The following is a 17,988-nucleotide window of genomic DNA, read 5'->3' as shown; positions in this document are numbered from 1 at the left end:
ATGGTCTCACAGGTTTGCCTCGGCTGTCTCAGCCCAAGTCTCACAGTCACAGCCAATCATCTGCTGAAGCGCCAAGAGGCTTTTTGTACAATAGAAGCTTACAAAGGTTCCAGCAGCTGTTTTCACTTACAATTGAGTGCAGTGTATCGGACCTGTAGTGTCTGTGTCCAAAGTCACCATTGGTCATAAAATATATTTGCTATCTTGTAAAATCCACGAATCTCCAAAAAAGCTTAAAGATAATCCAGTAATAGATCCTTTTTAACCTCTGTTGACATGGTGCGATCGTTCTCTAGTCTATCTGGGGGATACTTATTTTTTAGGTCACCCTAGGAAAACATCTGTTTTCAGGGAATATCCTACAAATATCCTGCATTTCACTGAAATTTTATCAACTCTGCATCCACTGCCCAGGGGTGCTGGGGATAGCCCCTGGCTCCAGTCTAGGCATTGGGTGTCCTGGAGGGGGGGCACTTATTTTTGGGGTCTCCCCAGCCTGGGCTGATTAGTTAAGGGGGATTAATGCTGTAGCCGGGGACCCTGTAAAATGTGATCTTAATGCTACCGGCTTTGAACCACTGGGATTTTAACCTATTGCTCTCTAGCGACCATTTGGACCACCACCCGCTTACCTGGAGAATCACTGCAGCACACATGTGGCTTCCAAACCCCCTCAGCATTGAAAGGATCATTACCAGCTAATACTCTACGGCAGGGGTGGGGAACCTTTTTTCTACCAAGGGCCATTTGGATATTTATCAAATCCTTCGGGGGCCATACAAAAATTATCAACTTAAAAATTAGCCTGCCCCCAGTCAGTTGTTATGCACCAGCAGATATATCCCCAGTCACTTGTTATACCCCATTAGATATGCCCCCAGTCAGTTGATATGCCCCATTAGATATGCCCCCAGTCAGTTGTTATGCCCCATTAGATATGCCCCCAGTCAGTTGTTATGCCCCATTAGATATGCCCACATGCTGTTATGCCCCCTAGTAGTGCCGCTTACACACACACACATTAAAAAAAACACAATACTCACCATCCCCGCTCCTGTTTCTGGACCGCTGCCCTCCGCCTGGCTGCCCGCTCCTCGGAACTATGGGAGACACATAATGACATCTCTCCCATAGCTCCACACAGCTGCACATGTACACTGCCTGAGCTGGAAGCTGGAGTTCAGGAGTGAGCTCCTGCCTCTAGCTGCTGTTGAGAAGGAGCCGGGCGCCGACCGGTAGCAAAATCTCAGCGGGCGTCCGGCATCACTCTCGGTTAGGTGAGCCTGGCCGGGCCTATTCAAGTGGCTTTGCGGGCCTTATACGGCCCGTGGGCCAGAGGTTCCCCACCCCTGCTCTATGGGGACTGATAATCCACAAACAGGCATATACCGATCTACACCTATCGGAGCTTGGATAGGACTACAACTACAATCCCGTAAAAACCTGCTGCGTAATACAGTGATATAACTCTATATCAAGGGAGAGTCCTAGTCAGACGAAACTGATCTTTGATAAAATCCCAACAAAATCTTGAAGTGGTTTCAATTACTGGAACTATACTAATATCCATGTGAGGTTCTTATTTTTTTTTTTTTTATCCAAATGTGTTTTGATGTATTTGAAATAAATGTATTATTAATAACAAGTATTTTTTGTATTGTATTATATAGATTATTGGGGGTCTGACCATCCCCATACCTACCTGCTGTTGAAAGCACACTTGAGATAACTTTGTTCTTTGCTATGGCATTACCCCCCTGCTAGCAGGGACGTGCAGTCAGGGGAGGCAGTGCCTCACCTGTCATGCTCCCTATCATACTCAAAGTTCTCACTATAAAAATGATTGGAAGAACACAAAGAAGATATTATAACTTATAAGCATCTTCTTTGTATTAATGCAATCATTTTTATAGATAAAACTTACCAGATTTGCAGGGCCCCTTGAACTGCAGAGAGAGATAGAGATGAGGCAGCAGCAGCCCAGCCTCATCTCTCACACTGTCATGCACTGCCTGTACAGATGGGCGGGGCTACACAGTGGCCAATCAGATCGCAAAGAACAGAGAAATGGGAGGCATGCCTCACAGTGGGGGCGTGCTTGAGCTCTAATGGATGGCTCGGTTTGGTCATGTGACCAATCCAGGAAGTGCAGGAAGACAGACAATGGAGCTGAGCAGCGTGGCAGGGGAGGAGGGAAGTGGGGATCCGAAGTGCCAGCCGCAGCCACCCATGCACAGTAACTGGGGTGAGTAGCAGCCAGAACCTAGACTCTGTGTATGTGACATCTTTAGTGAGTGTGGAGACAGGTGTGTGTATGTGGCATCTGTAGTGTGTGTGTGTGTGTGTGTGTGTGTGTGTGTGTGTGTGTGTGTGTCATCTGTAGTGAGTGTGGGGACAGGACAGGACTGTGTGTGTCATCTGTAGTGAGTGTGGGGACAGGACTGTGTGTGTCATCTGTAGTGAGTGTGGGGACAGGTGTGTGTGTGTGTGTGTGTGTGTGTGTGTGTGTGTGTGTGTGTGTGGCATCTGTAGTGATGTGGGGACAGGACTCTGCATATGTGTGTGTGTTTGTGTGTGTGTGTCATCTGTAGTGAGTGTGGGGACAGGACTGTATGTGTGTCATCTGTAGTGAGTGTGGGGACAGGACTGTATGTGTGTCATCTGTAGTGAGTGTGGGGACAGGACTGTGTGTGTGTGGCATCTTTAGTGAGTGTGGGGACAGGTGTGTGTGTGTGTGTGTGTGTGTGTGTGGCATCTGTAGTGATGTGGGGACAGGACTCTGCATATGTGTGTGTCATCTGTAGTGAGTGTGGGGACAGGACTGTGTGTGTGTGTGTGTGTGTGTGTGTGTGTGTGTGTGTGTGTGTGTGTGTGTGTGTGTGGCGCATCGGGATGTAGTTATGTCACAGGCGGTCAGGAAACTGCCTGTCACAATACCAATACCTACATCCCGCCTCCTCAACATCCCCACAGCATACCGACTAATAGGTACTATTCCCACTCGTGGGTGTCCACGACACCCATAGAGTGGGAATATAACCTGTGGTAAGCGCAGCGCACCTGCAAGGGGCTTTATTGTGCTCATAAATCCACCCCCCGCCGGCATTCTAATCACTGATCCGGCATCGGTATGGTGACCTGTGGGATCCCAAGCACCGGTCACCCATACCAAACCCGTGGCATCTGTAGCGAGTGACTGAGTGTGGGTACAGGTGTGTGAGTGTGTGTGTGGCTACAGTAGTGACACGTAGTGTACATATATGTTCCTGCTCTCCTTCCCCAGGTCCTGCTAACTATCACTGATGACTATATTGCCCTGTGTAACCTGCTGCACCAGGCCAGCAGTGTTCTGCAGTTGAGGGGGCAATGAGGGCACCTCACCCAGAGGTTAGTATGCACCAGTTTCCGCACAACACTAGGGTGATGGCTGTGACCTGGCTATTACTGTTTGTACAGTATGTTCTCCCTGTGTTTGCATGGATACAGTACAGTGACATAAGAGTTACCGTGTAGGGGGTGAGACCGGCTCCTGGCACTGAGACCCACCACCATTTGTGCCTCCCCAGCCTCTGACCTCACCGCACGTCACTGCCTGCTAGTGGAGGCCGGTGCTGGTTCTAAAAATACGGGTGATCCCTACTAATTTTTCCCCCATATTTTTAGCACCAAGGCCAGCTCTAAGATCTGGGATTGCAAGTGCAGCAAGGAAGTATCTGACACCTTATTCTGCATTTGCAATTTTTAGAAGATGGATTTGCAAAGCCAATTGTGTGCGGCTTAGCAAATCTGTCTACTGCTGAATTAGGCCCTTAGTTTTCAAACTCAGTTTTGTCAAATCATATAGGGATCAATCCAATTCGGTGCAAGTTTGTTTCATGAAACTCACAGACTTCACTTGAATGAGTGCCTATTCACGGTACTCTTAACTGGAGTTTGCAAATTGTCTAAAATGTAAAAGATGTATAGTGCTGCAATCCCGATTCCCGGGATTGAAAAAAATGGCCCATGATATTGCACCCTAGTCCTGACATTTTTACCTTTAAATAAAGATTTTCCCTACCTTTTCACACCTCTTAGGGTAGCGAACAAAAAAGTGTGTTTACTCTGGCTGCTTCGATGAAAGTTCTTAATTAGATTGCAAAATTAATTTGCATTGCAAATTTTCTGAGAAAATGGCAACTCACAGCTTGCATGTCAATGGATTGACCCCATAGATTTTTCTTTTTTTTCTTTTAATGGATTTATTAAATACATGGTCGAGTCACATTATTATGACCACCAGCTAATAGCCAGAGTAACCGCCGTGTGCAGCACGGACAGTAGCTAGGCGGGCTGAACTTTCATTTTAGACATGCATCTGGTAGCCCCAGGTTCATTTTGACATTGAGGTGCTCTACTGTAGTGTGTCGGTCGGCCTCATGCACCTTCATAGCTGAAGTTCACCTCTCACATCAATGGCACGTGGTGCTCCACAGTTTCCATGTCGGTTATTTGCAGTGGTGCCATTTGTCCAGTCACGATACACCTTCCCCACAGCAGCACGAGAACAGTCCACAAACTGCGCTGATTCAGAAATACTGCCACCCATGGCCCAAATGCCGATGATCATCCCTTTTTGCAACTTAGATAAATCACCCCTTTTACCCATGACAGCAACAAGTGATATGTGTGCAGACAGCCTATCACCTTATATACCCACCAAGCCAGCGCACGACATGTGACATACTTCATGGGCTACGTGCTGCCACTGTCAAATGTAGGAGGTGGTCATAATGATGTGACTTGACTGTGTATGTGTATTTTAATATACATTTTTAGTAAATGTATTTGTCATATATCAGCGCTCTCTCCTTTTCTTTGTTAATGTGATAGCTGACTTCAAACTACTGTAGCTTGAATCATTTTTCCCTCGCTTGTAAAAATGGAAAATAATGTGATATCTAATTTTAAACAGTTTTTTCAAACTGGACTTTCAGGGAAAACAAGGAGTGATAAATAATGGAAAACCAATGCCTGAACTTAAGGGCCTACTTCCAATGACAGGATAGAAGAAAATTACACGTTCATTTCAAGTGGAGTGGTACCACCAAATATACTGTGGCTGTGCTACGAGTTATCGCCGCTACTGCTTTCCCTGCTTTCTGTTCACCACCACCGACAATTGTTAGGACTAACGGGGGATTTTGTGACTTAAAAAATCTACCAAGAAGCCTCAGCAAACATGAAAAGTCAACATTTCACATTCAAGTCAAATTAATTTTAAAACTTTTGGAATCTCAAGGATAGATCTGTCTTTGAATGAATAGCGGAGATTAAATATCAGCACCCATAATGCTAAAGTAAAGGAAAATCATGAGATTTTAAAACACCTTATTGATGCCACTTGTTTCCTAGCCAAACAGGAGTTAGCATTTCACGGAAACCATAAGAGAGCAAGCTCTTTTAATCATGGCCACTATGTCTGGGACTGAGGGTCGACAGCACAAAGGTCGACACACCTTAGGTCGATGCCAATTGGTCGACACACCTTAGGTCGACATGGACAAAAGGTCGACAGGAACAAGGTCGACATGGAAAAAGGTCGACATGAGTTTTTTATATTTTTTTGTGTTGTTTTCTTCGTAGAGTTTTTTATATTTTTTTGTGTTGTTTTCTTCGTAGAGTGACCGGGAACCCCAATTAGTGCACCGCGTCCCCTCGCATGGCTCGCTTCGCTCGCCATGCTTCGGGCATGGTGCCTTCGCTCCGCTACCGCTTCGCTCGGCACACTTTACCGTTCCAATTGTAGTCCACGTGGATCGTTAAGTATGAAAAGGTTCAAAAAAAGAAAAAAATCGTGAAAAACTCATGTCGACCTTTTTCCATGTCGACCTTGTTCCTGTCGACCTTTTGTCCATGTCGACCTTTTGTCCATGTCGACCTAAGGTGTGTCGACCAAATTGGCATCGACCTAAGGTGTGTCGACCTTTGTGCTGTCGACCTGGAGTCCGGATACCGTGCAGCTACAGTATTTCATGTTTTTGCTAAGTTAGATGAAATGTTAGCTAGACATTTGGAGACATCCACTGTGTTTCCTGGCTTATCAAACAGGGGGCCAAATTTAGACCTGTTCGCTGTGCTGCAAATTATACTGTCCTGCGATCAGATAGTTTCTGCCCAGGGGAGTGAAAATTTGCCCCGTGCAAGTGTGCGAATGCATGTGTACGCTGTGCGAAAATTCCGCCAGATAGCGGACAGCTGCAAAACCGTTCGCATCACACTCACCATCTAATGTTTTTCCCATTCTGTGCAGTCTGGGCATAGCTCAATACTTACTCCTCCAGTGCGATAGAATAAGGCTGATCGGGGCCAGACCTGATGTCACACCCTCCCTGAAAATAATTGGGAACGCCTGCATTTTTCCTAGAGATGAGCGGGTTCGGTTCCTCGGAATCCGAACCCGCCCGAACTTCAGGGTTTTTTACACGGGGCCGAGCAGGCTCGGATCCTCCCGCCTTGCTCGGTTAACCCGAGCGCGCCCGAACGTCATCATCACGCTGTCGGATTCTCGCGAGGCTCGGATTCTATATAAGGAGCCGCGCGTCGCCGCCATTTTTCACACGTGCATTGAGATTCATAGGGAGAGGACGTGGCTGGCGTCCTCTCCGTTTATAGAGATTCGAGAAGAGAGTGAGACAGTCTCACTAGAGAGAGACACAGTAGTAATTTTGGGGAGCATTAGGAGGAGTACTACTACTACTAGTACTTGCTGAAGTGAAGTGATAGATAGTGTGACTGTATTGTATTATCTGACTTGTGGGGGAGACACTGACAGTGGGGAGCAGTTAGAGTCTGAGAGCAGGACTCAGGACTCAGGAGTACATACTACATATAACGTACAGTGCACACTTTTGCTGCCAGAGTGCCACACCAGTATAATATATATTGTGATTGTATGCTTAGGAGTACTACTTGCAAGTTGCTGATAGTGTGACCAGTGACCTGACCACCAGTTTAATAATCACCACCAGTTTAATTAATATATATATATATATAATTGTATATAATTAATATATATATAATATTATAATTGTATACCACCTACCCGTGTTTTTTTTTTCTTTCTTCTTTATACATACTACTATAGTAGCTTACTGTAGCAGTCTGCGGTGCTGCTGAGCTGACAGTGTCCAGCAGGTCCGTCATCAGTCATTACATAATAAATATATATACCTGTCCGGCTGCAGTACTAGTGATATTATATATATATATTGATTTCATATCATTATCATCCAGTCTATATTAGCAGCAGACACAGTACGTTAGTCCACGGCTGTAGCTACCTCTGTGTCGGCACTCGGCAGTCCATCCATAATTGTATACCACCTACCCGTGGTTTTTTTTTTTTCTTTCTTCTTGATACATACTACTATAGTAGCTTACTGTAGCAGTCTGCGGTGCTGCTGAGCTGACAGTGTCCAGCAGGTCCGTCATCAGTCATCATTACCTAATAAATATATATCTACCTGTCCGGCTGCAGTACTAGTGATATTATATATACATATATATATTGATTTCATATCATTATCATCCAGTCTATATTAGCAGCAGACACAGTACGGTAGTCCACGGCTGTAGCTACCTCTGTGTCGGCACTCGGCAGTCCATCCATAATTGTATACCACCTACCCGTGGTTTTTTTTTTTTCTTTCTTCTTGATACATACTACTATAGTAGCTTACTGTAGCAGTCTGCGGTGCTGCTGAGCTGACAGTGTCCAGCAGGTCCGTCATCAGTCATCATTACCTAATAAATATATATCTACCTGTCCGGCTGCAGTACTAGTGATATTATATATACATATATATATTGATTTCATATCATTATCATCCAGTCTATATTAGCAGCAGACACAGTACGGTAGTCCACGGCTGTAGCTACCTCTGTGTCGGCACTCGGCAGTCCATCCATAATTGTATACCACCTACCCGTGGGTTTTTTTTTCTTTCTTCTTGATACATACTACTATAGTAGCTTACTGTAGCAGTCTGCGGTGCTGCTGAGCTGACAGTGTCCAGCAGGTCCGTCATCAGTCATCATTACCTAATAAATATATATCTACCTGTCCGGCTGCAGTACTAGTGATATTATATATACATATATATATTGATTTCATATCATTATCATCCAGTCTATATTAGCAGCAGACACAGTACGGTAGTCCACGGCTGTAGCTACCTCTGTGTCGGCACTCGGCAGTCCATCCATAAGTATACTAGTATCCATCCATCTCCATTGTTTACCTGAGGTGCCTTTTAGTTGTGCCTATTAAAATATGGAGAACAAAAATGTTGAGGTTCCAAAATTAGGGAAAGATCAAGATCCACTTCCACCTCGTGCTGAAGCTGCTGCCACTAGTCATGGCCGAGACGATGAAATGCCAGCAACGTCGTCTGCCAAGGCCGATGCCCAATGTCATAGTACAGAGCATGTCAAATCCAAAACACCAAATATCAGTAAAAAAAGGACTCCAAAACCTAAAATAAAATTGTCGGAGGAGAAGCGTAAACTTGCCAATATGCCATTTACCACACGGAGTGGCAAGGAACGGCTGAGGCCCTGGCCTATGTTCATGGCTAGTGGTTCAGCTTCACATGAGGATGGAAGCACTCAGCCTCTCGCTAGAAAAATGAAAAGACTCAAGCTGGCAAAAGCAGTAGCACCGCAAAGAACTGTGCGTTCTTCGAAATCCCAAATCCACAAGGAGAGTCCGACTCCAATTGTGTCGGTTGCGATGCCTGACCTTCCCAACACTGGACGTGAAGAGCATGCGCCTTCCACCATTTGCACGCCCCCTGCAAGTGCTGGAAGGAGCACCCGCAGTCCAGTTCCTGATAGTCAGATTGAAGATGTCAGTGGTGAAGTACACCAGGATGAGGAGGATATGGGTGTTGCTGGCGCTGGGGAGAAAATTGACCAGGAGGATTCTGATGGTGAGGTGGTTTGTTTAAGTCAGGCACCCGGGGAGACACCTGTTGTCCGTGGGAGGAATATGGCCACTGACATGCCTGGTGAAAATACCAAAAAAATCAGCTCTTCGGTGTGGAAGTATTTCAACAGAAATGCGGACAACAGGTGTCAAGCCGTGTGTTGCCTTTGTCAAGCTGTAATAAGTAGGGGTAAGGACGTTAACCACCTCGGAACATCCTCCCTTATACGTCACCTGCAGCGCATTCATAATAAGTCAGTGACAAGTTCAAAAACTTTGGGTGACAGCGGAAGCAGTCCACTGACCAGTAAATACCTTCCTCTTGTAACCAAGCTCACGCAAACCACCCCACCAACTCCCTCAGTGTCAATTTCCTCCTTCCCCAGGAATGCCAATAGTCCTGCAGGCCATGTCACTGGCAATTCTGACGATTCCTCTCCTGCCTGGGATTCCTCCGATGCATCCTTGCGTGTAACGCCTACTGCTGCTGGCGCTGCTGTTGTTGCTGCTGGGAGTCGATGGTCATCCCAGAGGGGAAGTCGTAAGACCACTTTTACTACTTCCACCAAGCAATTGACTGTCCAACAGTCCTTTGCGAGGAAGATGAAATATCACAGCAGTCATCCTACTGCAAAGCGGATAACTGAGGCCTTGGCATCCTGGGTGGTGAGAAACGTGGTTCCGGTATCCATCATTACTGCAGAGCCAACTAGAGACTTGTTGGAGGTACTGTGTCCCCGGTACCAAATACCATCTAGGTTCCATTTCTCTAGGCAGGCGATACCGAAAATGTACACAGACCTCAGAAAAAGAGTCACCAGTGTCCTAAAAAATGCAGCTGTACCCAATGTCCACTTAACCACGGACATGTGGACAAGTGGAGCAGGGCAGGGTCAGGACTATATGACTGTGACAGCCCACTGGGTAGATGTATGGACTCCCGCCGCAAGAACAGCAGCGGCGGCACCAGTAGCAGCATCTCGCAAACGCCAACTCTTTCCTAGGCAGGCTACGCTTTGTATCACCGGTTTCCAGAATACGCACACAGCTGAAAACCTCTTACGGCAACTGAGGAAGATCATCGCGGAATGGCTTACCCCAATTGGACTCTCCTGTGGATTTGTGGCATCGGACAACGCCAGCAATATTGTGTGTGCATTAAATATGGGCAAATTCCAGCACGTCCCATGTTTTGCACATACCTTGAATTTGGTGGTGCAGAATTTTTTTAAAAACGACAGGGGCGTGCAAGAGATGCTGTCGGTGGCCAGAAGAATTGCGGGACACTTTCGGCGTACAGGCAACACGTACAGAAGACTGGAGCACCACCAAAAACAACTGAACCTGCCCTGCCATCATCTGAAGCAAGAAGTGGTAACGAGGTGGAATTCAACCCTCTATATGCTTCAGAGGTTGGAGGAGCAGCAAAAGGCCATTCAAGCCTATACAATTCAGCACGATATAGGAGGTGGAATGCACCTGTCTCAAGCGCAGTGGAGAATGATTTCAACGTTGTGCAAGGTTCTGCTGCCCTTTGAACTTGCCACACGTGAAGTCAGTTCAGACACTGCCAGCCTGAGTCAGGTCATTCCCCTCATCAGGCTTTTGCAGAAGAAGCTGGAGACATTGAAGGAGGAGCTAACACGGAGCGATTCCGCTAGGCATGTGGGACTTGTGGATGGAGCCCTTAATTCGCTTAACAAGGATTCACGGGTGGTCAATCTGTTGAAATCAGAGCACTACATTTTGGCCACCGTGCTCGATCCTAGATTTAAAGCCTACCTTGGATCTCTCTTTCCGGCAGACACAAGTCTGCTGAGGTTGAAAGACCTGCTGGTGAGAAAATTGTCAAGTCAAGCGGAACGCGACCTGTCAACATCTCCTCCTTCACATTCTCCCGCAACTGGGGGTGCGAGGAAAAGGCTCAGAATTCCGAGCCCACCCGCTGGCGGTGATGCAGGGCAGTCTGGAGCGACTGCTGATGCTGACATCTGGTCCGGACTGAAGGACCTGACAACGATTACGGACATGTCGTCTACTGTCACTGCATATGATTCTCTCCCCATTGAAAGAATGGTGGAGGATTATATGAGTGACCGCATCCAAGTAGGCACGTCACACAGTCCGTACTTATACTGGCAGGAAAAAGAGGCAATTTGGAGGCCCTTGCACAAACTGGCTTTATTCTACCTAAGTTGCCCTCCCACAAGTGTGTACTCCGAAAGAGTGTTTAGTGCCGCCGCTCACCTTGTCAGCAATCGGCGTACGAGGTTACATCCAGAAAATGTGGAGAAGATGATGTTCATTAAAATGAATTATAATCAATTCCTCCGTGGAGACATTGACCAGCAGCAATTGCCTCCACAAAGTACACAGGGAGCTGAGATGGTGGATTCCAGTGGGGACGAATTGATAATCTGTGAGGAGGGGGATGTACACGGTGATATATCGGAGGATGATGATGAGGTGGACATCTTGCCTCTGTAGAGCCAGTTTGTGCAAGGAGAGATTAATTGCTTCTTTTTTGGTGGGGGTCCAAACCATCCCGTCATTTCAGTCACAGTCGTGTGGCAGACCCTGTCACTGAAATGATGGGTTGGTTAAAGTGTGCATGTCCTGTTTATACAACATAAGGGTGGGTGGGAGGGCCCAAGGACAATTCCATCTTGCACCTCTTTTTTCTTTAATTTTTCTTTGCGTCATGTGCTGTTTGTGGAGTGTTTTTTGGAAGGGCCATCCTGCGTGACACTGCAGTGCCACTCCTAGATGGGCCCGGTGTTTGTGTCGGCCACTAGGGTCGCTTATCTTACTCACACAGCTACCTCATTGCGCCTCTTTTTTTCTTTGCGTCATGTGCTGTTTGTGGAGTGTTTTTTGGAAGGGCCATCCTGCGTGACACTGCAGTGACACTCCTAGATGGGCCCGGTGTTTGTGTCGGCCACTAGGGTCGCTTATCTTACTCACACAGCTACCTCATTGCGCCTCTTTTTTTCTTTGCGTCATGTGCTGTTTGGGGAGTGTTTTTTGGAAGGGCCATCCTGCGTGACACTGCAGTGCCACTCCTAGATGGGCCCGGTGTTTGTGTCGGCCACTAGGGTCGCTTATCTTACTCACACAGCTACCTCATTGCGCCTCTTTTTTTCTTTGCGTCATGTGCTGTTTGGGGAGTGTTTTTTGGAAGGGCCATCCTGCGTGACACTGCAGTGCCACTCCTAGATGGGCCCGGTGTTTGTGTCGGCCACTAGGGTCGCTTATCTTACTCACACAGCTACCTCATTGCGCCTCTTTTTTTCTTTGCGTCATGTGCTGTTTGGGGAGTGTTTTTGGAAGGGCCATCCTGCGTGACACTGCAGTGCCACTCCTAGATGGGCCCGGTGTTTGTGTCGGCCACTAGGGTCGCTTATCTTACTCACACAGCTACCTCATTGCGCCTCTTTTTTTCTTTGCGTCATGTGCTGTTTGGGGAGTGTTTTTTGGAAGGGCCATCCTGCGTGACACTGCAGTGCCACTCCTAGATGGGCCAGGTGTTTGTGTCGGCCACTAGGGTCGCTTAGCTTAGTCATCCAGCGACCTCGGTGCAAATTTTAGGACTAAAAATAATATTGTGAGGTGTGAGGTATTCAGAATAGACTGAAAATGAGTGGAAATTATGGTTTTTGAGGTTAATAATACTTTGGGATCAAAATGACCCCCAAATTCTATGATTTAAGCTGTTTTTTAGGTTTTTTGGAAAAACACACCCGAATCCAAAACACACCCAAATCCGACAAAAAAAAATTGGTGAGGTTTTGCCAAAACGCGGTCGAACCCAAAACACGGCCGCGGAACCGAACCCAAAACCAAAACACAAAACCCGAAAAATTTCCGGCGCTCATCTCTAATTTTTCTGACACTCCCAGAAAACGGCCAGTTACCACCCACAAATGTTCTCTTCCTGTCAATCACCTTGCGAACGCCCGTGCAATCTAAATTTTCGCACCATCCTGCTGCTGTTTGCTGTATGCGGTGCATGCGCAGTAGTTCGATAATCGCCCGCTGTGTGTAAACACACAGCGGTGATCAGGTCTGAATCTGGCCCAGAATACATAACTATTTAATTGAAGCAGTTAGTGATGTGATCCTAAATGATAAGGAAGAGGAGATTATTACAGCCCCATTTATTGCAGTCACAGTAGACTAGACGACAGATGTCATAAGCAAAGCCCAGCACTCTGTGATTTTGCGTTACAATGCTAAAAGTGAGGCGAGGGAAGCATTTTGGGATTTTACTTATGTGAGCTAAGGCAGATGAGCACCGGCTATTGCGGATTATGTTTTGGAAGTGTTAGAGAAGTACAACAGCGTTAAAAAGCTGGTAGCTCAGACTTACAACGGAGCCTCTGTGATGGCATCAGATCTTAATGGGGTGCAGGCCAGAATTAAAGAAAAGATACCTGAAGCCATGTTTACCCATTGTTATGCGCATAAAGTAATCCTGGTGCTCTTGCATTCAGCAAAATGTGCGCCTGAAGGTAAAACTTTTTAAAAACACGTCAGGGACTTTCAGCGTTTTCCAATAAATTAACCAAGCGCACTGACCTAATTTACAGTGTTGTGAAGCAACGTTTACCAAGCACAGCTCCCAAGAGATGGAGCTCAAATTCTAGACTAGTCTAGATGGTCAGCATGTACCATTCTCATCTACATGTTGTGTTCCAAATTGTGAGCGAAAATCCCAATAAACGGGATAATGAGACCCTGATCATGGCCACTGCATATGATCTCTGGCTGTGAAAAGCATTAACATGCTTCTTCATATTGGCACATGAGGGCATTTTCAATTAAATCGATGCACTCTTTCGTGTGCTGCAGAATAAAATAATGGACATTGGATTCTGCTATGCATGAATTCGCAACACCATGGAAGCAGTAGAACACCAAAGACTAGACTTTGAGTGTTTATAACTGATTCGAGCAGAAATATATCACACTTGGCCTGACAGACAATGCCCAAAGTAACCAGGTGCCGAGAGATGAAAGGAAAATAATGTTTATAACATTCTGCACAATGTCAGTGTTCAAATGAAAGCTAGGTTTGATCATTTCGCTGAGCTAAATTTCATTGATTTGGTCGATTGCACCAAATTTTATGCTATACAGTATGACACAACATTATGATGACACCAAACTGCAGAGTCAAAATATGCAAAATAATTCTTATCGGATTATATAGCTCACAAGTGGTAAGTGACAAATGCAACTCATCATCTCCTCAGCGTTTTCACTCAGAAGAATCTAATGTAAAAAGTTCCTGAGGCGACAATGTTACTCCAGCTGGTGCTCACTATACAAGCAACAACAGCATCCGTTGAAGATCATTCTCTGCTTTAAAACGACGCAAAACATGCAACCAGAATAGGATTGATCAAGGATGACTTTCATCCATGGCAAACATCTCTATTGAGGCAGATAGACTTTTAAAATTAAAAGAAAATAGAGAGGACTTCTACAACAAAGTCTCCGAAAGCTTTATCCAGAAGGATAGGCGAATGGACCTAATTTACAAGTAAAGGTCAGACCCTACACAATATATATTTTCATTTGAATGAGTATGAATAGTGGAACTACATTGATAAAACTGTATGCTCATTTAAATATGTTTTATTGTTATGAATTAACTGGGATAAATTAGATGCTTTACAGGAGTATACCCACCATTTGCAAAAATCAATAAATCCCAAGTTGTTGAGATGAGGTATTTCTAGTTACTGTGCTGTTGACTGAGTATTTATGTGCTGTAAAACCTGTTGAGATACAGGGGAGTGCATGTTATTGTGCATTCACCCTATTAAATGGTTAATTTAAGGTACCTCTATATACGAAAATCAGATGGCACTGTTGGGGTTATGGCGACCACGCCTTCAGGCCGCAGCACCCTGGATGGCCACCCTGATAGCCTGCACCTAAAACCACCACTGGTGCCTCCCCAGCCAATGACCTTAATGCACTTCACTGTTCTCTGGCAACCGGCAGGTGATATAAGGGAAGTAGATATAGGGCTGACAGGTAATGGCTAATCCAATCAGGGCATGAACCCTTCATGAATTAAGCTAAATGCTTACCTGTAGACCATATTAAAAAGGTTGAGTACCTTAGCCTCTTACAACTGTATAGGCAGAATTAAAAATAAGTTTGGTATGTTAATGTAGTGTAGCATGCCTCCTGATGCAATACAGAAAAGGGAGTTGAGGGAAATCCAGGCACAAAGTTAATGGTGTATGCCCAATCAGATTGCCTAAAACCTGCCCAAATCAGGTCAAACAATATGTGAAATTCTTAAGATAAGATAATAGATCAAAGGCAACACTTCAAATGTAAAAAGTCAAACCAATAAGTCCAATGATTCACAGATGACAGTAATGCTTTTCCTCCAATGGTTACTAGGCATTTTAGCGCTGTGTGCAAGAAATGGCATTGGTGTCCCCCCCCACCTTATGAAATATATCGGGGAAAGGGCGTGGCCACAAAATAATACCAATTCATACTACGGTGCACAGTAGTCTCCATTATTCAAATTACACCGCACAGTAGCGCTACTACACCAGGTAGAGAACCTTTTACACATTACAGTAGACAGCGTCCCCCTTTTTACACATTACGGTAGACAGCGTCCCCCTTTTTACACATTACGGCAGACAGTGTCCCCTTCTTACACATTACGGCAGACAGCGTCCCCCTTTTTACACATTACGGCAGACAGCATCCCCCTTTTTACACATTACGGCAGACAGCATCTTTTTTTTTTTTTTACACATTACGGCAGCCAGTCCCCCTTTTTACACATTACGGCAGACAGCGTCGATAGTGAGAGAGACAGACAGACAGACAGACACTTACCATCTCTCCCCGCTGTCCTCTGTGACACTGGCTGGTGCTGCTGTGCTGGGCCAGGCTGCGGCTGGGCAATGGAGCTGAGCGGCGCCTGCAGCTGGAGCATGCTTGTGGGTCCTCCTCGCTCTGTACAGTGGAGCCGAGACGGCCGGTAGCGGGGAAATGCTGGTGCCTGGCGGGTCCTCCCTTCTCCAATGCTCCGTACAGTGGAGCTGAAGTGACTTGCGGCTGGGGCATGTTGGCGGGTCCTCCCCACTCTGAAGCTCCGTACAGTGGAGCTGAGGCGGCTTGCGGGTGGGGCATGTTGGCGGGTCCTCCCCACTCCCATGCTCCGTAGTACAGAGTTACTTGTCGAGTGGGTAAGCCAGGTGTATAAAGGTTTAATTCAAACAAAGAATGGAGACCAACACCACAAAGATGAATACCTAAAATGAGATTATGATAGCGTACCCAAAACTCACAAATTTCGTGGCTGGGTTCCTCCTATCATGGTTTCTTTTACTTGTCAATTCCAATCTCCTATGGATAGTTTTTGCTCCCAGTTGCATATATGGAAGTAAAAAAACAAAGGCCCTCATTCCGAGTTGATCGCTCGCTAGCTACTTTTAGCAGCCATGCAAACACATAGTCGCCGCCCACGGGGGGGGGGGGGGGTGTATTTTCGCTTTGCAAGAGTGTGCAGCCGAGCAGTACAAAAACGTTTTGTGCAAAACAAAACCAGCCCTGTTGTTACTTATTGCGTGCGATGATTGCTGCGACGAAGGTCCCGGAATGGACATCAGATGGTTCCGGTATGAATGGTCGACCATGTTATGGTCGACAGTCATTAGGTCGACCACTATTGGTCGACATTGACATGGTCGACATGGACACATGGTCGGCACATGAAAATGGTCGACACATGAAAGGTCGACACATGAAAAGGTCGACATGGTTTTTTTTTCTTTTTTTGGTGTCGTTTTTTGCGTAAAGTGACTGGGAACCCCAATTAGTGCACCGCGTCCCCTCACATGGCTCGCTTCGCTCGGCACAGATTACCGTTACAATCGTAGTCCACGTGGATCGTAAAGTATGGAAAAGTTCCCCAAAAGAAAAAAAGTTAAAAAACCCATGTCGACCTTTTCATGTGTCGACCTTTCATGTGTCGACCATTTTCATGTGTCGACCATGTGTACATGTCGACCATGTCAATGTCGACCAATAGTGGTCGACCTAATGACTGTCGACCATAACATGGTCGACCATGTGAACGGATACCACATCAGATACCCGCCCTACAAACGCCTGGACACGCCTGCGTTTTTCCAAACACTCCCAGAAAGCGGTCAGTTGACACCCATAAACGCTTGCTTGCTGTCAATCTCCTTGTGATCGGCTGTGCGAATGGAATCATCGCTAGAAGCAATACAAAACAACAATGCTGTTTGTACCCATACGCCGCGTGTGCGCCAGGGACGTGCAGTGAGCTAAATGGCTCAGGAGGCGCTGGCTAGCACCAGAGCCAGATTTACACACAATATATGAGCCAAAGAGTATATCTGGGCATTATACACAGGTGCAGCAGTATAAACTCCTGGAAATTTTGTAAGTTTTCATCAGAGATGTGCGGAAAAGATAAACAGGCGAGGCACTGCCTCACCTGCCATAGTTTTTACTCCAGAGTTTTTGCTATAAAAATGATTAGAATAATGCAAAGAAGATATTTCAAACATATTCTTTGTGTTTTTCATACACTTTATACAGTGAAAACTCTGGCACAAACGTTAGTATGACAGGAAAGGCTCTGCCTCACCCCACCGCACGTCACTGGTGTGCGCATTGTGGCCCATACGCATGCGTGGTTTTGCCATTTTTTCAAATGCTCGCTACGCAGCGAACAACAGCAGCTAGCGATCAACTCGGAATGAGGGCCAATGTGTAGTCATTTCTGATTGTGACAAAGTATTCACCACCGTGTTGAGATATCTAGGTAGTATCTAAGTATTGACTCACCTGAGGTCCACGGCAGGTACCCTCCTAGACCCTATCCAGTTTGCATACAGGGCGAACAGATCGGCAGAGGATTCAGTGAATCTGGGTCTGCACTTCATTATGCAGCATTTGGATTTGCCAGGAATCTACGCGAGGGTTCTGTTTGTGGACTTCAGCTC

The 17,988-nt window shown here is 46.1% G+C and overlaps 1 long non-coding RNA gene across 1 annotated transcript in view; it reads left to right on the top strand.

Moving 5' to 3' along the window:
• Positions 1–2,161: 2,161 nt before the first annotated feature.
• The window catches only part of LOC134911532 (uncharacterized), a 32,352-nt gene continuing 16,525 nt past the window's right edge, over positions 2,162–17,988 (top strand). Inside the window, exons 1-2 of the long non-coding RNA XR_010176645.1 lie at positions 2,162–2,245; positions 3,284–3,387. This is a non-coding gene — a long non-coding RNA (uncharacterized LOC134911532). The remainder of the gene's footprint in view (positions 2,246–3,283; positions 3,388–17,988) is intronic.

Source organism: Pseudophryne corroboree, chromosome 4, assembly GCF_028390025.1.
Source record: "Pseudophryne corroboree isolate aPseCor3 chromosome 4, aPseCor3.hap2, whole genome shotgun sequence".
Classification (NCBI taxonomy): Eukaryota; Metazoa; Chordata; class Amphibia; order Anura; family Myobatrachidae; genus Pseudophryne; species Pseudophryne corroboree.
This window is presented reverse-complemented; position numbering and strand designations above follow the sequence as displayed.